At 45.3% G+C, this 23,739-nt stretch overlaps 1 pseudogene; it reads right to left on the bottom strand.

Annotated features, from left to right (window-relative positions):
• Positions 1-718: 718 nt before the first annotated feature.
• On the bottom strand, positions 719-7,895 carry LOC124040679 (annotated as a pseudogene).
• Positions 7,896-23,739: the final 15,844 nt, after the last annotated feature.

The raw sequence follows: 23,739 nt of genomic DNA, 5'->3' as shown, positions 1-23,739 counted from the left end.
TGCAGGACTTGTTATAAGGCTAGTTAGGCTATGTTTTTTCTGCAATTACATTACATAAATTATAGCCATATTATGAACAACAGTGTAGCCTACTCTAACTGACCATTTATCCCTGACAAGTCATACAATTATATACAGGCTCCTTGTAGTGGCTGGAATGGAATCAATGGAAAGGAGTCAAACAGGTGGTTTCCATATGTTTGCGTGTTTGACACCTACCATTAATTCCATTCCAGCCATCACAAGGAGCCCATCCTCCTCTTTTTAAAATCTACATTTAGAATGACAAAATATGACATTTACAAAAACTGTCACTCAAAACAATTCTTACAGCGATATCAAACCTTTCTTTGAGATACATTCAGTATACTGAAGTATTAATTTCTTAATTCAACAAGTAATCTGTATTCAAAAAGGGTAAAGCAATCTCTTTCATACACTCTGCCAGTCCTAAAAAAACGGAAATAGGCAGGCCCATTGTTATCAAGTTGACTATGCTGAGAGGAATAGTGGCCAAGGAACCCATAGATGGAGGAAAAAATGTCTTTGAAATGCTCAAAGTACATAGGGTACTTCCTATTCACATTTTATACAGTAGGACAATGAATGGGCATATGTGACTGGAGTTACAGCTGTATTGTGCTTAGATGTTTATGGTTAACTCTATCCCGTATTTAAAGCCTTTAATCTTCGTTGAACTCTGTCAAGGTTCACAGTTCTACTGCACATTGCGTATCTTTCTCACAACAGCAGCTCTGTGATTTGTTGGGTTGTTTAAGACACAGCTATTGGTCAGCATTTTCAGTTTGGCGTTTAGACCATCTTTACTTCTCTCCCAACATTACTCCTTCTCCTCGTCTTCCTCCTCCCCGTCTCCTTGGCATCCTCCCCCTTTCCGTCTCACTCTCTTCATCACTGAGTTCATCTTTATCCAGCTGAAGACACAAACATATACACATCATTAACACTCATGGAACATGTGCTAGACTACTTGTATTTTGGTCATTTTGTGACCCTATATACTCACCTTGCTCAAGAAGAGAAACCTGTAGTCCATCTGTAGGATTAACACAGCCCAGAAGACATGAAGTGCTTGTAGCACCATCAGAAGAACATAGAAAAACATTGTAGCTAGTGAAGGGTTCAAATACTTCCATGGACAGCATAAGGGTTGTGTGGATTATTCTAGAAATCAAGGCAGGGAGGGGAGGGGAAGAGGAAGAAATTCATGCAATGATTAGAAGTCAATTCAAAGCATTCCAGTTTGTAAATTATCATATTCTAAGACATCATTTAAAGATGTTAATTGTATTATAATGTCATGAAAAAAACAATTATAACCAAGAGATACCACTGAGATGGTTTTACTTGCTGGGAAACACCACCAGGTGAGTCACCAGGAAGACAGCAGCAAAAATGACAAACAACGTGTCACACATCTTGGCAGAGTGTAAAAACAAACAGATATTCTAAGATGGCTACCTAATGTAAACAAATGCTAACATTGAAATACGTTTCTATTGGGATGAATTAGGTGATGAGGCTTTTATGTATGAATGTGCATAAAATTCATTACACACAGGTTTTGGTCTCTTGTATTCTCTCTCCCTATTGGTAATGAATGATGATCAACAGACTAGTTCACATTCCTGGCATTACAGGTAAACCAAGGTCCCCCCACACTAATGTCTGACTATGACTGATAGAGTCATAATACATGCCATGCTAAATTGAACATTCTGTTCCTCATTGACCCTCAATAACAAAATTACAATTCACAAGTGAGACCAATGTCAGACAGGTGCTAACCTGTTGCAAGTGTAGTTCACCAGTTCCAAATGAAATGCATGATTTACACATTTCTTAGGATTTAGCGACAAAATGACGTTAATGGGGAGATTGGCTGGACGGTGATCCAGCTCTAACCTCTAGGAGGAAGTCAGAGGAGTCGTGAAGCAGCATCCTATCCTAGCAGAGTGCCTATCCATACCTAGTTGGAACAGTAGGAGAAACCAAGCAGGACAATGGTGGTAATGTGGTGAATCACCTGCTCTTTGAAATCCTACAAAGGAGAGAGAAAGCAAAACCAGTTTAAAAGTTGACAAATCTAATGGCAAGAGTATGACTCTGTACATCCAAATGCTTTGCCATATTTTTTCAACATGATCTCAATGACTATTCTGACATGGTATTAATTCATTGAAAGACCATATTGACCCTTCATTTGTCTGAGGAAGAAATGTGAGCTTTGAAATAGATTATGCATTCATTCACCCTACGGGTCTTTGAGTCAATTTTTAACCAGGACCCAAGTAAAGTAGAGCTGATCATGTAGAAAATAACATCGTACCCTGATCCTTGCCATTAGTAAGTGATGGGTTATAAATGGGGACTGCTTGTTAAGGTCCCACCCTCAGCGGGGTCTTTAGAAACCAGATGAATACTGTTTTCAGGGGAACAACAGAGAGGAGAGGTGAAGCCTGAAAAGCGGATGCTTCCGGTTTCTCCCAAGCCCGCTCAGGTGTTTATTTTATGCCTGCTATGTAAGGTTATCATGGTACTGGAGGGACGTGAATAGCAGGTAGATGAGGGGACTTACTTTTCTCGACGTCCTCAGAGACAAGGAGAAGCTGAGAGACGTAGAAGCCCAACTTCAGCTGGTAGTACCAGATGTGAGCCCTATCAATGGGCTGCAAACCCAGGACTTCTGTTTTGCTAGCATAGGTGACCGTCCTACCGATGCGTCTTACCAGTCGTGCCACACAAAAAGCTAGCTATTCCGCGTGGGGACAGTTCAGGCTGAGGAGTACGTTTCATACATCCCCGTGTGCTGCATTAGCCTACTGGATTACTATGATTGGCTATAACATATACACACATGGAAAATTCCAGAAAATGATGCCATGGCTTTAGAAGCTTCTGATAGGCTAATTGACATAATTTGAGTAAATTGGAGGTGTACCTGTGGATGTATTTCAAGGCATACCTTCAAACTCAGTGCCTCTTTGCTTGACATCATGGGAAATCAAAAGAAATCAGCCAAGACCTCAGAAGAAAAATGGTAGACCTCCACAAGTATGGTTCATCCTTGGAAGCAATTTCCAAAAGCATGAAGGTACCACGTTCATCTGTACAAACAATAGAACACAGGTATAAACACCATGGGACCACGCAGCCGTCATACCTCTCAGGAAGGAGACGCATTCTGTCTCCTAGAGATGAACGTACTTTGGTGCGAAAGGTGCAAATCAATCCCAGAACAACAGCAAAGGACCTTGTGAAGATGCTGGAGGAAACAGGTACAAAAGTATCTATATTCACAGTAAAATGGATCCTATATCGACATAACCTGAAAGGCCGCTCAGCAAGGAAGAAGCCACTGTTCCAAAACCGCCATATAAAAGCCAGACTACGGTTTGCAACTGCACATGGGGACAAAGATCGTACTTTTTGGAGAAATGTCCTCTGGTCTAATGAAACAAAAATAGAACTGTTTGCCCATAATGACCATCATTATGTTTGGAGGGAAAAGGGGGAGGCTTGCAAGCCGAAGAACACCATCCCAACCGTGAAGCACGGGGGTGACAGCATCATGATGTGGGGGTGCTTTGCTGCAGGAGGGACTGGTGCACTTCACAAAATAGATGGCATCATGCGGTAAGAGAATTATGTGGATATATTGAAGCAACATCTCAAGACATCAGTCAGGAAATTAAAGCTTGGTCGCAAATGGGTCTTCCAAATGGACAATGACCCCAATCATACTTCCAAAGTTGTGGCAAAATGGCCTAAGGACAAAAAAGTCAAGGTATCGGAGTGGCCATCACAAAGCCCTGACCTCAATCCTATAGAAAATCTGTGGGCAGAACTTAAAAAGTGCATGCGAGCGAGGAGGCCTACAAACCTGACTCAGTTACACCAGCTCTGTCAGGAGGAATGGGCCAAAATCCACCTAATTTATTGTGGGAAGCTTGTGGAAGGCTACCCGAAATGTTTGACCCAAGTTAAACAATTTAAAGGCAATGCTACCAAATACTAATTGAGTGTATGTAAACCTCTGACCCACTGAGAATGTGATGAAAGAAATAAAAGCTGAATCATTCTCTCTACTATTATTCTGATATTTCACATTCTTAAAATAAAGTGGTGATCCTAACTGACCTAAAGACAGGGAATTTTTTACAAGGATGAAATGTCAGGAATTGTGAAAAACTGAGTTTAAATGTAGTTGGCTAAGGTGTATGTAAACTTCCGACTTCAACTGTACACTACAAGACCAAAAGTATGTGGACACCTGCTCGTCGAACATCTCATTCCAAAATCATGGGCATTAATATGGAATTGGTCCCCAATTTGCTTCTATAACAGCCTCCACTCTTCTGGGAAGGCTTTCCACTACATGTTGGAACATTGCTGCAGGGACTGCTTCCATTCAGCCACAAGAGCATTAGTGAGATTCGGACACTGATGTTGGGAGATTAGGCCTGGCTCGCAGTCGGAGTTCCACTTCATCCCAAAGGTGTCCGATGGGGTGGAGGTCAGGGCTCTGTGTAGGTCAGTCAAGGTCTTTCACAACGATCTCAATAAACCATTTCTGTATGGACCTCGCTTTGTGCACATGGGCATTGTCATGCTGAAACAGGAAAGGGGCTTCCACAACCTGTTGGAAGCACAGATCGGCCGAGAATGTCAGTGTATGATGTAGCAGTTATCTACTGCTGGTCTTTAATTATTTGTTATTCTTATCTCTTACTTTATTTAAAGGTATTTTCTTAAAACTGCATTGTTGGTTAAGGGCTTGTAAGTAAGCATATCACTGTAATGTCTACAACACCTGTTGTATTCGGCGCATGTGACAAATAAAATTAGAATTGATTTTAGCGTTAAGATATCCCTTCACTGGAACTAAGGGGCCTAGTCCGAACCATGCAACCAGCCCCAGACCATTAACCCCCTCCACCAAACTACAGTTGGCACTATGAGTTGGGACAGCTAGTGAGTGTTGCAACCGAAGACAGACGATTTTTATGCGCTACGTGCTTCAGCATACAGCGATCCCTTTCTGTGAGCTTGTGTGGCCTACCATTTCGCGGCTGAGCCGTTGTTACTCCTGGACGTTTCCATTTCACAATAACAGCACTTACAGTTGACCGGGGCATCTCTAGCAGGGTAGAAATATGACAAACTGACTTGTTGGACAGGTGCCATCCTATGACGGTGCCACATTGAAAGTTATTGAGCTCTTCAGTACAGGCCATTCTACTGCCAATGTTTGTCTACGGCGATTGCATGGCTCTGTGCCCGATTTTATACACCTGTCAGCAACGGGTGTGGCTGAAATAGTCGAGTCCACTAATTTGAAGGGGTGTCTGTTCCCACAGCGCCAACACTTCCAGTAGCTATGTTGATGTAAGAGATCAAGACTGGCATATATCATTATCAGAGTTTGATGTTTCTGACACTAATCTGAGGTGGTTGTCGATTTTGTTGGGTGTAGAAGGACTCAAGCTTTGGAGAAGGAGTGGCAGCCATGTGAAATCTGTTCTGCAACCCCACATATCTGCCCAAGGGGGGAGCCACAACCCTGGCAGTGAGGAAAACATAAACACAGTTATTGATCTCCTTGACAAGAGGTGAAATATTACAATATGACAATAGGTGTGTGTCTCTATAGCTCTTTCTTAATCTATACATGACGTGTTTGTGTGTGTGTGTATGTGTGTACCGGTGTGTGCATGTGTGCGCTCACACCATGTGTCTGTATACAGAAAATATGTGCTTGTGTCTGTGTTGCTGTAATATCCTCATTAAGCCATTTATTAGGCCAGAGAAAGCTTCTCAGGTCACCGTAGGAAACAGCTACTATAGCAACAGAGCCCATCCTCTCTCCACTCTACCTGCTGCTGTTCTCTCATTTAGCAAACCGCTCACACCTGTTCTCTCTACTATTCCCAACTGACCTGAGCTACCAATAACAATACCTGCCAGAGCACCTGTAGGCATTAGAGATATAGGATCTTAATTTGATGCCACTGTTGCAGAGAACATTCCTGCAATGCAGGAAATGAAAAACGTGTAGTGTGTTTTAGGTTTAAAGAGGCTCTTGAAGTTTGATATTTCAATGCACTTTCACATTTCAGACTTGATTTTCCCTTACAAAAAATGTATCAACCAATACAAAAATATCCATTAATTATAATCCACATAATAATTCATATTTCGGCCTCCCGGGTGGCGCAGTGGTTAAGGGTGCTATATAGGAATATTTAATGCACATATAGGAATATTTAATGCACATTTTATGTTTACAAGTAAAACAAAAAAACACCATTGGCTTGATATAATTTCCACCATGCGTGACGATGGCTCTGCTTCTCATTCCCCATGATGGAGCTAGACAATTGGTGGCCAATGTGATCTAAGCTTATCTTAATGTTTCTGCCAGCTGTGCCACCAGAGACTCTGGGTTCGCGCCCAGGCTCTGTCGTAACCGGCCGCGACCGGGAGGGTCCGTGGGGCGACGTACAATTGGCCTAGCGTCGTCCGGGTTAGGGAGGGCTTAGCCGGTAGGGATATCCTTGTCTCATCGCGCACCAGCAACTCCTGTGGCGGGCCGGGCGCAGTGTGCCCTAACCAAGGTTGCCAGGTGCACGGTGTACCCTCCAACACATTGGTGCAGCTGGCTTCTGGGTTGGATGCACGCTGTGTTAAGAAGCAGTGCGGCTTGGTTGGGTTGTGTATCGGAGGATGCATGACCTTCAACCTTCGTCTCTCCCGAGCCCGTACGGGAGTTGTAGCGATGAGACAAGATAGTAGCTACTAAACAATTGGATACCACAAAATTGGGGAGAAAAGGGTAAAAAAAACAAATTAAAACAAAAATAAAAATAAAACATATTTCCTGTTACTGCAGGATTATTTTCCCACTGTCGCAAACTGGTTCAAATTAAGATCATACATCTGTACAGTGCAGGTCAACCAACAAAACAGCATCCTCTAATGAGGATGAAGAGCTCATGAAGGGGCATGACAATAATTCAATCAAACCTTTGATGCGGAACAGTCACACTGCGGAAAAATCATGGTATTATTCAACTATAAAAAAACTAGATACGGGTGTGCCATTACTCAAACATATTCACTGGGTGAAAGTAAACATAATGACAGTAAACTTGATGTCAATGAAGGGTGCAGTTTTGCAGTGTACAATCAGATTGCTCCACTGTGTGAGTTGAATTGGTAACACTTTTTTGGTTAGTCCATCTATAGATGCTTAGTAACATTTCAACTAACTATCTACTGACTCTGGCCCTAACCTTAAACCTTATCCTAACCCTTAATTTAACCCTAACCCTAACCATAATCCTTATTCTAAACCTAACCCTAACTGTAAACTTAGCAAGCAGTTGCTTATCAACAGATAGTTTGTTTATCGTATGACGATCTCCAGAGCATCTACTATCAGGATTCTCCAAATAAAGTTTGACTGAATCTTCCCCTTTTTAAAATCACTGACTCATATTTCAGACACATTCCTTTGTTCATTACATTTTTTTTTAAATAACCATAGTAGTGAGTGCATACACTTTCATACTGGTCCCTCATGGGAATCAAACCCACAACCCTGGCATTTACAAGTGCCATGCTCTACCAACTGACCCATACAAGACCACAGCCAAAGTATTGTTGCAAACCCACATGAAGGTATCCAAGATGGGAGTCCATACTGTGGTTTTAAAAAGTTACCTGTGGAGGGCAATGAACCCCAGAGCCGGAGGCAAGGCAAACAGCAGGTCACAGGGTGGCGGATGCTCCTCCATCTGCTCCATGTCTCTCCAGGTGACCCCAGGAGGCAGCCAGTACTCATGCTTCCACAGATCAGGCAAGAGGTCCATGCTGGATGGAGACAGGAAGAGGGATAAGTGGCTTAATGATATATAATTGATTACTGCTGAATGAGTTGGAGCAGAATAAACTTCAGTATCCCAGGGCCATTTTCTTTGTGTGTGTGTGTGTGTGTGTGTGTGTGTGTGTGTGTGTGTGTGTGTGTGTGTGTGTGTGTGTGTGTGTGTGTGTGTGTGTGTGTGTGTGTGTGTGTGTGTGTGTGTGTGTGTGCGTGGGGTGCGTACCTGTATTCATGGCTTGGTGATTATTTTAAGCTATGCAAGAATTTAGCTCGATGCTCAGTGCTTTGACATTTAATCAAATACTGAATCATGTGACTATGCTATGGTTTGCAGGGGTCATTGATTTAACCATTAAAAACCCATCAGTACTGCTGAAAAGTTAACTTCAGGCTATAGTTTGACATAATTTTAAAAAGAAATGCGATCATGAGAAGCAATCATTTTTGTTAAAACAAAGGTAATTAACGAGATCAATCCATGTTGTTATTATAGTGGAGTCAAATATGCAACTGTGTCTGTCCTGGTTGGCCTATATGAAAGATGTATTATTCATGTTTGTTAAATTTGTTGACTGGTTATTCTATGAATAACTATATTTATATTGAGAACTAATATTTCAGGTGAAAACTGTTGCAACAAGAACAGTTATTACGACGACCTACCTGTCAGGGATTTGATGCAGTAATTGAGGATTGCGTTGCCAAAGAGAAAGACGAATCACAGATGAATCAGTATAACTGGACGTTTTTCCTCTCTGGTGATCAATAGCAGATTAACAACTGTGCTGTGAACGTTTGATTCCACTGTTACCCAAGCAGCAACAAAAGGGGCGTGTTCAGTTAATGCAGCCTACTTAGGAATGAGGACAAGAGGGGAAAAAGGGGGAAAAACAGTAATGGTTGTAAGAACTCTTAATCAGCGAGGAATAATGAGTCTATCTGTCAGTAATTGCAAAATGTAAATGAAATTTGCAATAATAGAATATTGATTGTTATTGGGTTATCCACAACAACTTTTTTCAGGATAACACTGTCCAACCTTGAAACCAGACCGAAGGTTATGTCAAGTGGGCCGGCGCTAGCCTTTTGTAGCATGGTCGAATACCCACCAGGCACGCAGGGCCGGCGCTAGCCTTTTGTAGCATGGTCGAATACCCACCAGGCACGCAGGGCCGGCGCTAGCCTTTTGTAGCATGGTTGAATACCCACCAGGCACGCAGGGCCGGCGCTAGCCTTTTGTAGCATGGTCGACTACCCACCAGGCACGCAGAGCCGGCGCTAGCCTTTTGTAGCATGGTCGAATAGCCACCAGGCACGCAGAGCCGGCGCTAGCCTTTTGTAGCATGGTCGAATACCCACCAGGCACGCAGGGCCGGCGCTAGCCTTTTGTAGCATGGTCGAATACCCACCAGGCACGCAGGGCCGGCGCTAGCCTTTTGTAGTATGGTCGAATACCCACCAGGCACGCAGGGCCGGCGCTAGCCTTTTGTAGCATGGTCGAAAACCTACCAGGTACGTAGCATGGTCGAATACCCACCAGGCACGCAGAGCCGGCGCTAGCCTTTTGTAGCATGTCGAATACCCACCAGGCACATGGTCGAATACCCACCAGGCACGCAGAGCCGGCGCTAGCCTTTGTAGCATGGTCGAATACCCACCAGGCACGCAGGCCTTTTGTAGCATGGTCGGGCGCAGGGCCGGCGCTAGCCTTTTGTAGTATGGACGAATACCCACCAGGCACGCAGGGCCGGCGCTAGCTTTTTGTAGCATGGTCACCTACCAGGCACGCAGAGCCGGCGCTAGCCTTTTGTAGTATGGTCGAATACCCACCAGGCACGCAGGGCCGGCGCTAGCCTTTTGTAGCATGGTCGAATACCCACCAGGCACGCAGAGGGCCGGTAGTATGGTCGCTTAGCCTTTTTGTAGCATGGTCGAATACCCACCATGGCACCAGGCACGGAGCCGGCGCTAGCCTTTGTAGCATGGTCGGCAATACCCACCCACCAGGCACGCAGGGCCGGCGCTAGCCTTTTGTAGCATGGTCGCCGGCGCAGAGCCGGCGCTAGCCTTTTGTAGCATGGCCGAATACCCACCAGGCACACAGGGCCGGCGCTGGTAGCATGGTCGAATACCCACCAGGCACGCAGGGCCGGCGCTAGCCTTTTGTAGCATGGTCGAATATCCACCAGGCACGCAGGGCCGGCGCTAGCCTTTTGTAGCATGGTCGAATACCCACCAGGCACGCAGAGCCGGCGCTAGCCTTTTGTAGCATGGTCGAATACCCACCAGGCACGCAGGGCCGGCGCTAGCCTTTTGTAGCATGGTCGAATACCCACCAGGCACGCAGGGCCGGCGCTAGCCTTTTGTAGCATGGTCGAACCAGGTACCCGGCACCATGGTCAATACCCACCAGGCACGGAGCCGGCGCTAGCCTTTTGTAGCATGGTCGAATACCCACCAGGCACGCACCGGCGCTAGCAGTAGCCGGCACGCAGAGCCTTTTTGTAGCATGGTCGAATACCCACCAGGCACGCAGAGCCGGCGCTAGCCTTTTGTAGCATGGTCGATTACCCACCAGGCACGCAGGGCCGGCGCTAGCCTTTTGTAGTATGGTTGAATACCCACCAGGCACGCAGGGCCGGCGCTAGCCTTTTGTAGCATGGTCGAATACCCACCAGGCACGCAGAGCCGGCGCTAGCCTTTTGTAGCATGGTCGATTACCCACCAGGCACGCAGGGCCGGCGCTAGCCTTTTGTAGTATGGTCGAATACCCACCAGGCACGCAGGGCCGGCGCTAGCCTTTTGTAGCATGGTCGAATACCTATCAGGCACGCAGAGCCGGCGCTAGCCTTTTGTAGTATGGTCGAATACCCACCAGGCACACAGGGCCGGCGCTAGCCTTTTTGTAGCATGAACGAATCCCACCAGGCACGCAGGGCCGGCGCTAGCCTTTGTAGCATGGTCGAATACCCACCAGGCACGCAGAGCACTATGTTTTCTGTCAATATACCTTGCAAAAAGAATGGTTAATAAACTACTCTAAGGGGGGCCCTATACATCTGTGATTTTTTTCCCCCCCAGAATACTGTTTTATAGTTTCCCATATTCTCTTTTCTCAGTTTTATATTACCTGGTTTTAGATTTGTTGTTTTTCACTCTCAAAATTACAATTGTTCAAAGAGAAACAACGAAATTTGATGTTCTGAGTGCATGTCAATGCTTAAATCACATCCGAAGATACATTTTTTTTTAGGTCTGGTAGAAAACGAACAAATGTAGATTTCTTTGTGTAATTCCCCTTTAATTGTGCATCTATTGAGGGAGGAATGTGCCGGTCTAACGATGGTTCTGTCTGATGCTGCACATTTCATGGCAAAGTTAGCAAACAACAAATAATAGATACAAATGATGTACTTATAATATACTTCTGCCAGGTAGGACTACTTGGTAGTTAAAATTTAATTAAGGTAAGGTTTTAGGGAAAGTATTTCTGTCAACCCACGACAGTTATCCCATCAACATCACCACGAAGTGCTAGACAAACACGCGCACCACACAGGCAGACAGGAGCAGGATTGCTAGAAATTAATTAATTAATTAGATTTAGCATTTTAAGCTAATAGTGTCTAACTAGGGGTGGGATAATGTCAATGTTGCGTTGATTAAATAGTAGTTATGTACATATTTTCACTTGTTTTTTATAGGGAATACATACTGAAATATGTCTTTTCTAAGCATGTCAGCCATGCAAAATGTTTCAAGACTTCTGTATTATTTTATACAGTGTGTCAATGCTTTGGTCTGCGCTAGTGAATGAAGAGCCCCATTGGCGTTGTGCCTACCAGGTTACTACATTGTGTGAACCATTACATTACATTTACATTTAAGTCATTTAGCAGACGCTCTTATCCAGAGCGACTTACAAATTGGTGCAATCACCTTATGACATCCAGTGGGACAGTCACTTACAATAGTGCATCTAAAACTTAGGGGGGGTGGGGTGAGAGGGATTACTTAACCTATCCTAGGTATTCCTTAAAGAGGTGGGGTTTCAGGTGTCTCCGGAAGGTGGTGATTGACTCCGCTGTCCTGGCGTCGTGAGGGAGTTTGTTCCACCATTGGGGGCCAGGGCAGCGAACAGTTTTGACTGGGCTGAGCGGGAGCTGTACTTCCTCAGTGGTAGGGAGGCGAGCAGGCCAGAGGTGGATGAACGCAGTGCCCTTGTTTGGGTGTAGGGCCTGATCAGAGCCTGGAGGTACTGAGGTGCTCCCCTCACAGCTCAGCACCATGGTCTTGTAGCTGATGAAGTGGAGAGAACGGAGGAGCGGGGTGACGTAGAGAATTGAACACCAGACGGGCTGCGGCGTATGAGTTGAAGGGGTTTAATGGCACAGGCAGGGAGCCCAGCCAACAGCGAGTTGCAGTAATCCAGACGGGAGATGACAAGTGCCTGGATTAGGACCTGCGCCGTTCCTGTGTGAGGCAGGGTCGTACATTTTATGCGGATGTTGTAGAGCATGAACCTGGAACGGGCCACATGTTAGTTGAGAACTGTGTCCAGGATCACGCCAATTCTTGGCGCTCTGGGAGGAGGACACAATGGAGTTGTCAACCGTGATGGCGAGATCATGGAACGGGCAGTCCTTCCCCGGGAGGAAGAGCAGCTCCGTCTTGCCGAGGTTCAGCTTGAGGTGGTGATCCGTCATCCACACTGATATGTCTGCCAGACATGCAGAGATGCGATTGGTCATCAGAAGGAGGAAAGGAGAGGATTAATTGTGTGTCGTCTGCATAGCAATGATAAGAGAGACCATGTGAGGTTATGACAGAGCCAAGTGACTTGGTGTATAGCGAGAATAGGAGAGGGCCAAGAACAGAGCCCTGGGGGACACCAGTGGTGAGAGCGTGGTGAGGAGACAGATTCTCGCCACGCCACCTGGTAGGAGCGACCTGTCAGGTAGGACGCAATCCAAGCGTGCGCCGGAGATGCCCAACTCGGAGAGGGTGGAGAGGAGGATCTGATGGTTCACAGTATCGAAGGCAGCCGATAGATCTAGAAGGATGAGAGCAGAGGAGAGAGAGTTAGCTTTAGCAGTGCGGAGCGCCTCCGTGATACAGAGGAGAGCAGTCTCAGTTGAGTGACTAGTCTTGAAACCTGACTGATTTGGATCAAGAAGGTCATTCAGAGAGAGATAGCGGGAGAGCTGGCCAAGGACGGCACGTTCAAGAGTTTTGGAGAGAAAAGAAAGAAGGGATACTGGTCTGTAATTGTTGACATCGGAGGGATCGAGTGTAGGTTTTTTCAGAAGGGGTGCAACTCTCGCTCTCTTGAAGACGGAAGGGACGTAGCCAACGGTCAGGGATGAGTTGATGAGCGAGGTGAGGTAAGGGAGAAGGTCTCCGGAAATGGTCTGGAGAAGAGAGGAGGGGATAGGGTCGAGCGGGCAGGTTGTTGAACCCACTGAACCCACTGTGAACCCACTGTGGCACAATCTGCATCGGTAATTGCTTGCCTAATGAGATGAGAGGTGTGGCTGTTATTCAGAGCATCCTATTGGGCTCCCTTCAACTGGAAGCAATTAGCATGCAATTTTAATTTGGTTATAACTATTTTTCATATTACAATAGCAGCATGTGTCACTGGTAACACGCCAATCATTTACATTGTTTAAGGTGTAATTACAAAGCGCCAATGGATATACCTTCACAGAGGCCCATTGTTGATTGTTGTAGGTCAGTCACTCACTAGGAGGTGGAATTGCAGGATAGATATTTGAATTACGTTCCTGGAGTTTGCAGTGTGTACACCAATGTACCTGATAATTGTACTGGAAATGTCATGAGTCAGGGCAGAGAGTTTTTCCTGGTCACGTCAGATGGTGTTTATATGCCAACGGCATCATCACATGTAATGAGTTCATGGGTTTCTGTTTGTCTGTTTGCATTCCCACAAATCAATGCTGGAGATGCCACAAACTACGAAGGACTGGCACAGAATGGAGCTGTAAGTACCCCAGATTACCAGAAGAGGTCCTCGGTTAGCAGAAATAGAAAAGACTACCAGCTCTGAACTCATTGTCCACCTCTAGAAATGGTCCTGACTTGACACAAGAGGATAAGACAAGACTAATGCTTGCTACTAAGCAAGTTAATATCATTCATATTGGGACCAATTTATTAAGATCAAATACATAAAATCTAACAATCAAGCTGTTCACAAATCATGATACCATATAACGGTAGGTGGAGGTAGAGGCTGCTTACAAGCATCAGTTCCATACAGTATCAAGCATCAGTTCCATACAGTATCAAGCATCAGTTCCATACAGTATTTATCTGAGGGTGTCTCTCTGGGAGGACTGATCCTCTGGAATTAGCTTTATGAGGCACCTATAGATTATTCAATAGATTACGTTTGCTTTAAATCTCACTGCTACTGATAGAGAACAACAGAGGGGACAACCTGTTCTAAAAGGAAATCAGAAATGTCACTGGTTGCATCACTGCCTACATCCCTGCCTACGCCACTGCTTACATCACTGCCTACATCTCTGGTTGCATCAATGCCTACATCACTGCCTACATCACTGTCTACATCACTGCCTGCATCTCTGGTTGCATCACTGCCTACATCACTGCCTGCATCTCTGGTTGCATCACTGCCTACATCACTGCCTGCATCTCTGGTTGCATCACTGCCTACATCACTGGTTGCATCACTGCCTACGTCACCGCCTGCATCACTGCCTACATCTCTGGTTGCATCACTGCCTACGTCACCGCCTGCATCACTGCCTACATCTCTGGTTGCATCACTGCCTACATCACTGTTTACGTCACTGCCTACATCTCTGGTTGCATCACTGCCTACATCACTGCCTACAGTACATCACTGCCTACGTTACTGCCTCATCTGCTTCTTGGCCACATCACCTGGCATAATAAGTAGCTAGCAAGAATAGAGATCAGATATTATTTTTGAAAGAGTGCAGATCACACTCTTTAAAAACCACTGCAAAGTTTTTGCCTGAAAACCTTGGTTTTGAGTCGCGACTTCTAGCACGTCTACCTCGTGATTTGTTGGGAGAGTTGTCTGTCTGAAGATGACCCATCCCTTATCAAAGTTACCAAGAGAGCCATATCTACCAGACCCTAGTTACTGTTGTCGCCTAGGGTCACATCTACCAGACCCTAGTCACTGTTGTCGCCTAGGGTCACATCTATCAGACCCTAGTCACTGTTGTCACCTAGGGTCACATCTATCAGACCCTAGTCACTGTTGTCGCCTAGGGTCACATCTATCAGACCCTAGTCACTGTTGTCGCCTAGGGTCACATCTATCAGACCCTAGTCACTGTTGTCGCCTAGGGTCACATCTATCAGACCCTAGTCACTGTTGTCGCCTAGGGTCACATCTATCAGACCCTAGCTACTGTTGTCACCTAGAGTCACATCTATCAGACCCTAGTCACTGTTGTCGCCTAGGGTCACATCTATCAGACCCTAGTCACTGTTGTCACCTAGGGTTACATATTCCAGACCCTAGTCACTGTTGTCACCTAGGGTTACATCTATCAGACCCTAGCTACTGTTGTCACCTAGGGTTACATATTCCAGACCCTAGTCACTGTTGTCACCTAGGGTTACATCTATCAGACCCTAGCTACTGTAGTCACCTAGGGTTAAATATTCCAGACCCTAGTTACTGTCTTCACCTAGGGTCACATCTACCAGACCCTAGTCACTGTTGTCACCTAGGGTCACATCTACCATACCCTATGTACTGTTATTACCTAGGGTTATATCTACCAGACCCTAGGTACTGTTGTCACCTAGGGTCATATCTACCAGACCCTCGTTACTGTTGTCACCTAGGGTCATATCTACCAGACCCTAGTCACTGTTGTCACCTAGTCACATCTACCAGACCCTAGTTACTGTTGTCACCTAGGGTCATATCTACCAGACCCTAGTCACTGTTGCCACCTAGGGTTACATCTACCAGACCCTAGTCACTACTGTTGTCCCCTAGGGTTACATCTACCAGACCATAGTCACTGTTGTCACCTAGGGTCACGTCTACCAGACCCTAGCTACTGTTGTCACCTCGGGTTACATATTCCAGACCCTAGTTACTGTCTTCACCTAGGGTTACATATTCCAGACCCTAGTTACTGTCTTCACCTAGAGTCACATCTACCAGACCCTAGGTACTGTTGTCACTTAGGGTCATATCTACCAGACCCTAGTCACTGTTGTCACCTAGGGTCACATCTACCAGACCCTAGCTACTGTTGTCACCTCGGGTTACATATTCCAGACCCTAGTTACTGTCTTCACCTAGGGTTACATATTCCAGACCCTAGTTACTGTCTTCACCTAGAGTCACATCTACCAGACCCTAGGTACTGTTGTCACTTAGGGTCATATCTACCAGACCCTAGTCACTGTTGTCACCTAGGGTCACATCTACCAAACCCTAGTCACTGTTGTCACCTAGGGTTACATCTATCAGACCCTAGCTACTGTTGTCACCTAGGGTTACATATTCCAGACCCTAGTCACTGTTGTCACCTAGGGTTACATCTATCAGACCCTAGCTACTGTTGTCACCTAGGGTTACATATTCCAGACCCTAGTCACTGTTGTCACCTAGGGTTACATCTATCAGACCCTAGCTACTGTTGTCACCTAGGGTTACATATTCCAGACCCTAGTCACTGTTGTCACCTAGGGTCATATCTACCAGACCCTAGTCACTGTTGTCACCTAGGGTCACATCTACCAAACCATAGTCACTGTTGTCACCTAGGGTTACATCTATCAGACCCTAGCTACTGTTGTCACCTAGGGTTACATATTCCAGACCCTAGTCACTGTTGTCACCTAGGTTACATCTATCAGACCCTAGCTACTGTTGTCACCTAGGGTTACATATTCCAGACCCTAGTCACTGTTGTCACCTAGGGTCATATCTACCAGACCCTAGTCACTGTTGTCACCTAGGGTCACATCTACCAAACCATAGTCACTGTTGTCACCTAGGGTTACATCTACCAAACCATAGTCACTGTTGTCACCTAGGGTTACATCTACCAAACCATAGTCACTGTTGTCACCTAGGGTCACATCTACCAAACCATAGTCACTGTTGTCACCTAGGGTTACATATTCCAGACCCTAGTCACTGTTGTCACCTAGGGTTACATCTATCAGACCCTAGCTACTGTTGTCACCTAGGGTTACATATTCCAGACCCTAGTCACTGTTGTCACCTAGGGTCATATCTACCAGACCCTAGTCACTGTTGTCACCTAGGGTCACATCTACCAAACCATAGTCACTGTTGTCACCTAGGGTTACATCTATCAGACCCTAGCTACTGTTGTCACCTAGGGTTACATATTCCAGACCCTAGTCACTGTTGTCACCTAGGGTTACATCTATCAGACCCTAGCTACTGTTGTCACCTGGGGTTTCATATTCCAGACCCTAGTTACTGTCTTCACCTAGGGTTACATATTCCAGACCCTAGTTACTGTCTTCACCTAGGGTCACATCTACCAGACCCTAGGTACTGTTGTCACCTAGGGTCATATCTACCAGACCCTAGTCACTGTTGTCACCTAGGGTCACATCTACCAGACCCTAGTCACTGTTGTCACCTAGGGTCACATCTACCAAACCATAGTCACTGTTGTCACCTAGGGTTACATCTATCAGACCCTAGCTACTGTTGTCACCTAGGGTTACATATTCCAGACCCTAGTCACTGTTGTCACCTAGGGTTACATCTATCAGACCCTAGCTACTGTTGTCACCTGGGGTTTCATATTCCAGACCCTAGTTACTGTCTTCACCTAGGGTTACATATTCCAGACCCTAGTTACTGTCTTCACCTAGGGTCACATCTACCAGACCCTAGGTACTGTTGTCACCTAGGGTTATATCTACCAGACCCTAGTCACTGTTGTCACCTAGGGTCACATCTACCAGACCCTATGTACTGTTATTACCTAGGGTCATATCTACCAGACCCTAGTTACTGTTGTCACCTAAGGTCATATCTACCAGACCCTAGGTACTGTTGTCACCTAGGGTCATATCTACCAGACCCTAGTCACTGTTGTCGCCTATATTGGAAATCGGATTGCATTGATTTGAGACTCAGTCCTTCCCACAAGCTGCGTCACGAAAGTCCACTTCTTCTTCCCAAACCATCTGAGCCAGAGAGCCCCTAGACCTTGAAATGGTCTGCCAGAGGAGTGCAGGCTTGCAGACTCTGTGCTTGCTGATAAAATGACTGCTGAAAAAACACGTTCATAAAGATGTTTTTAATGTAGGATTACAATGTATGATTTTAATGAGCTGTCTTAAGTCATTCTCCTTCCTCCGGTCTTTGTTTCTTTGTTCGTACTTTTATTTAATTGTATTATTTGTGACCTGTATTGAAAAGCGCTATACAAATAAAGTTATTATTATTATTATGAAGCAGACTATCTAATACTGCATTCAAATAGGCTACTCATGATGACAGGACCAAACCGGATGTAATTGTTTTCAATGAGACAGGGACATCAAATTCCATCCACGTGTTCTCCTTCTCTAGCTACAGATGTAGGATCTTAATTTGACCCAATTTTCTGCAGCAGGAAAATAATCCTGCAGCAACAGAAAATGTGAATTATTGTGTGGATTATAATTAATATTTTTGTAGGGGTTGATACATTTTTCATAGGTGAAACTTCAGAAGCCTTTTTAAACCTCCAATACACTACAAGTTCTCATGCAACAGGGTGATCAAATTAAGATCCTACATATGTAGCTACTTTTTTGGTCTCATCCAAGTCCATCCAAAGGTTAGGGCAACATCCCCCTTGAACCTGCTTCAGGGTCCCAAAACTCTCCACATCCCTCTTTTTCTCCCAAACCCTCCTACACCAGGGCATAGTCAAACTGACCCCTCTCCAACGGGTCCCTGGGGTCGTTGGTCCAGGAGGTGGCGGTCATACTGTTGTAGGGGTCCAGCAGGATGCGGATGCAGCGTACTATTAGGAAGAGCAGGAGGAGCAGCAGGAGGCCCACGAAGCACAGGGCCATACCCTGTTCCACGTGGCCTGCTACGGGCAGCAGCCCCGTGCCTGAGGGGCTCCTGGGGAAACTTGCTGGGGTCGGGGACAACAGTTCATAGTGTTCATAGTCCAGCCAGGAGGGCACATCACTCATCTTGGAGTTGGAGTGTCAGAAATGTGACCTACACTGAAAAATGTCATTTGTTGTTAAGATTATTTTGTTTTGTTTTCGAATTAAGGTAGAAAACAGAGTTTGGGTATGAAAAACAGTTTGGGTATCGGTCATCATCTAAAAGGAGCCTTTGTGTGGAGTGGATGGGGAATTTGGGGGTCAGTTCAGTTCACCCTTTGACCGCATAGGCAACAACAGTGATAGAAGCCAAACAGGGATGACTTGATGAAAAGCAGTCCTATGGATTCATGAACACTTCAGTAAACCAATAACAGACAAGTTGGAACAGGCTCACTGGGGCTTAATTCATATTCAAGGACTTGTCGTGTTCTGGTGTCCATGTTGGATTGTAACAGCCAAGGAACACAGACCTGTACAGTACATACAAGCTGAATGTGACAGTTGTACCAACGTCCTCCCCACGTACCACTTGCACTGGCAAATGTAGATTCTCTAACCTGTCAAATCGACTTCTTTAAGCAATGGTCCAACTATGCCGGGGGCCTTGTGAATAATTAGAAACAGGAGGCGGGGCGAGGGGGATACATCTAACAGTTGTTGAAGAGGAATTGTGGATCAATGACCTAGTATATAGTGCTTGTATGTTCAAATGTTCATAGCTTAATAAGCTTCAGGTCAGGGTAAGTGGAGTGAGAGATTTTCATAAGAAGCTTGGCTCTGTGGGCCAATATGACAAGAGAGAGTATTTCTTATCCCCAAACTAATAATATCATTATAACCGACTCATAAAGTCCATTGATATTTCTGACTGGGCTCACCAATACGTTAGAAGTACTGTAACACAGCAAATGTCTGTATTGTATTGCTATGAATTCTTATCCTTGGATCAGTAGTTAAAACGCCTGTTTAGTTATTGCCAGAAAGATGCTTGAAGAGTGATTGCAAGGTCTAATTGACAGGTCAGCTTGAACAGGAATAGAGTAGTCAGAGACATCTCTTCACTGTTGGGCTGAATAATTGCTCCTCTCTGTTGGGGATGCCATGGTCATTCATCATTCGCTCCAACGATGCTGTGTGTCTCCATTTGGGACTCTTCAGCGGACAACCTGAAAGAAAAAGCAACCGAGTCAAACAAAACACTACAGTCAATCGGTGCCCAGCATGAAGTGAACAACCTGAGGAGCTCGGTTTATTCTACTGTATGAAGGCATGATTTAAAGTCATGTTCAGACTTCAGATAACACAAACAAACGTCTGCAAGTCCAACACTTCTGTGTATTTCATCTCAGAGGATGAACTCAAACATTTGTCTCAAACACTTCAGACTGGCGTAAGAAAGTCAGCAACACAATGCGCATAGGACTAGACACTGATCCCAGGGAAATCCTTGTGATGCCAAGAACTCGGTCTTGTTCAGAAAAGCCAATCCATTTTAATGAGTGATGTAAACTTAGCAGGAGCAGCTCACTGCAGTCTGCTATGTCTATTCCACGAGGCTTCTCCTCCTCTCCAGCTCCTCACAAAGACAAGTTAATAGCCCTGCATGGGCTCAGGACAGGCTGAAAGCTTTAATGGAGACTGGATAAAATAAGGAGATGATATCCTGTCATTTATCAAATAGCTCCAGCTTATAGGGTTGGACAGTTGAGAAAAACAAAATAAAACGCTTGATCAACGTTGAGTGCTTAAATTCAACATGTCAGACTCCGTGGTGAATGACTACAGGGCAAAGAAAGGGTGATAGGAAATCTCAATCCTGAACAGTAATGGGCCAGGGGCAAGTTCTATTGACTTCTATTAACTTGAAAATAGGACCAAAAAGTAAGGAAAATATGTAAGAAAATATTAATGCAAAAAAAATATATAAGCGCAGGGGTGTGAAGAAAACAGAACAGAGCACAACCATGAATGTTTGGAATAACCACATTAAAGTGATTGTCTTCAAAAGCAAACAAATACAGCTTCCGCCTTCTTCTGGTTCCTAAGCATTAGATCAATCATTTAGGTGGCTGTCCAGATGTGCACTTGAACACACCAAGACTCAGAGCCATGGTCACAGCAGCATCACAGAGCCATGGTCACAGCAGCATCACAGAGCCATGGTCACAGCAGCATCACAGAGCCATGGTCACAGTAGCATCACAGAGCCATGGTCACAGCAACATCACAGAGCCATGGTCACAGCAACATCACAGAGCCATGGTTACAACAGCATTACAGAGCCATGGTCACAGCAGCATCACAGAACCATGGTCACAGCAACATCACAGAGCCATGGTCACAGCAGCATCACAGAGCCATGGTCACAGTAGCATCACATAGCCATGGTTATAGCATCATTACAGAGCCATGGTCACAGCAGCATCACAGAACCATGGTCACAGCAGCATCACAGAGCCATGGTCACAGTAGCATCACAGAGCCATGGTCACAGCAGCATCACAGAGCCATGGTCACAGCAGCATCACAGAGCCATGGTCACAGCAGCATCACAGAGCCATGGTCACAGCAGCATCACAGAGCCATGGTCACAGTAGCATCACATAGCCATGGTTATAGCATCATTACAGAGCCATGGTCACAGCAGCATCACAGAACCATGGTCACAGCAGCATCACAGAGCCATGGTCACAGTAGCATCACAGAGCCATGGTCACAGCAGCATCACAGAGCCATGGTCACAGCAGCATCACAGAGCCATGGTCACAGTAGCATCACATAGCCATGGTTATAGCATCATTACAGAGCCATGGTCACAGCAGCATCACAGAACCATGGTCACAGCAGCATCACAGAGCCATGGTTATAGCATCATTACAGAGCCATGGTCACAGCAGCATCACAGAACCATGGTCACAGTAGCATCACATAGCCATGGTTATAGCATCATTACAGAGCCATGGTCACAGTAGCATCACATAGCCATGGTCACAGCAGCATCACAGAGCCATGGTCACAGCAGCATCACAGAGCCATGGTCACAGCAACATCACAGAGCCATGGTCACAGTAGCATCACAGAGCCATGGTCACAGCAGCATCACAGAGCCATGGTCACAGCAACATTACAGAGCCATGGTCACAGCAACATTACAGAGCCATGGTCACAGCAACATCACAGAGCCATGGTCACAGTAGCATCACAGAGCCATGGTCACAGCAGCATCACAGAGCCATGGTCACAGCAACATTACAGAGCCATGGTCATGAATACAGATGACAGAAGGCTACAAATCCACTAAACTGATCCTGGGCCAGACTAGGACCAGAAATCTGCCCTGGCATTCCTAACACACAGGCCCAATTTTTCCCCTGAGCCCCCATTATTAGCCCAATTATGATAATTTAGCCCCCAAAAACAAACAAGTTAGATGGGATCGCTGTGCTAAAATGGACCAGCCCATCTAACATTTGCCCGAAATGCCAGATGACCAGTCTGCCCCTGAGCTCTGATCTCTATGTTATTACATGTGCTGATGTGCATCACATACTGTAAAAACACTTGACGTCAGTGGCTTTGGCCTCGACTTTACATTTCCTCAAATTTAAATTCCATTGGCAGTGGCAGATATGTTTTTTTTTGTCTGAACCAAAATGTTTATATTGTATGGTAGTTTACAGAATTTGGACCTAAATTAAATAGTAGTCTAAACGAAATATAACTTATAAAAGATTAGTTGGCCCGAAAACACGTGGACATTTACACTTTGAAAAAATTGTTTTCAGCCATAGACACCCGTTATTTGCATGCAAAACGAATCAAAGTATTCAATACAATTTCTTCCCTATATCGTCGGCATCTGTATTTTATTAAACGTCTATAAAGTGGACAAAGTCTCTCAGAACCCTGAATAACTGACGACAATTGAACTGTTGAATTGATTGACTTACTTCGGTTTCGTGAAGTCTCTTGGTCGCGACGGATGCGCAAGTCTTCTGGTGCACTTGACTGGAATCCCTTGTGAAGTCGTGTATTCAGCACCACGGTCAGCGCTCCTTTTATCACCGCTCTTGTTCGCGGTGTCCTATATGTTTGCGCGCAGTCTATCCAAGGGCCAGCATCTCCAAGCGTTCAACCCCTACCCCACTCATTCCCTCCCATCTCATCCACTTTCTCAACAGCTAGTACATAGGTACATAAGTGAAGGTAGACTCTTATGTACAGATGCGCTTAATTTAATATGACCTTGATTCTCACAGCAGGAAAATAATCCTGCAGCAACAGGACATGTTAATTTTTATGTGGATTATAATTAGTGGGCATTTTTGTAGGGGTTGAGATCAAAGGGTTGGTGGAGATCATTGTTCATATGATTGCATAAAGTGCCTCGGGCTAAAAGGCCATCTCTTATGTAACATGAATGACCAGACCTAAGAGTGACACTCAACCGCCAGCAGGGCCCCTCTCGCACCAATGCTCTGCGAGTATAGCCTACCACACGAGAAGTTACAATTCAGGAAGCACTTACATATAAGCTCTTTACTTGACATGTAGCACAATGAAGCGCTTTACTTGAAATGTAGCATAATGAAAGATGCCAAATCCCCATGATTTTGATTTTAAAGATCTAGAAACATTCAAAAGCTCAACTGTCCTTTTTAGTAAATGGACTAAAAATTGCCCTTATT

The sequence above is a fragment of the Oncorhynchus gorbuscha genome, linkage group LG08, assembly GCF_021184085.1.
Source record: "Oncorhynchus gorbuscha isolate QuinsamMale2020 ecotype Even-year linkage group LG08, OgorEven_v1.0, whole genome shotgun sequence".
Lineage (NCBI taxonomy): Eukaryota > Metazoa > Chordata > Actinopteri > Salmoniformes > Salmonidae > Oncorhynchus > Oncorhynchus gorbuscha.
This window is presented reverse-complemented; position numbering and strand designations above follow the sequence as displayed.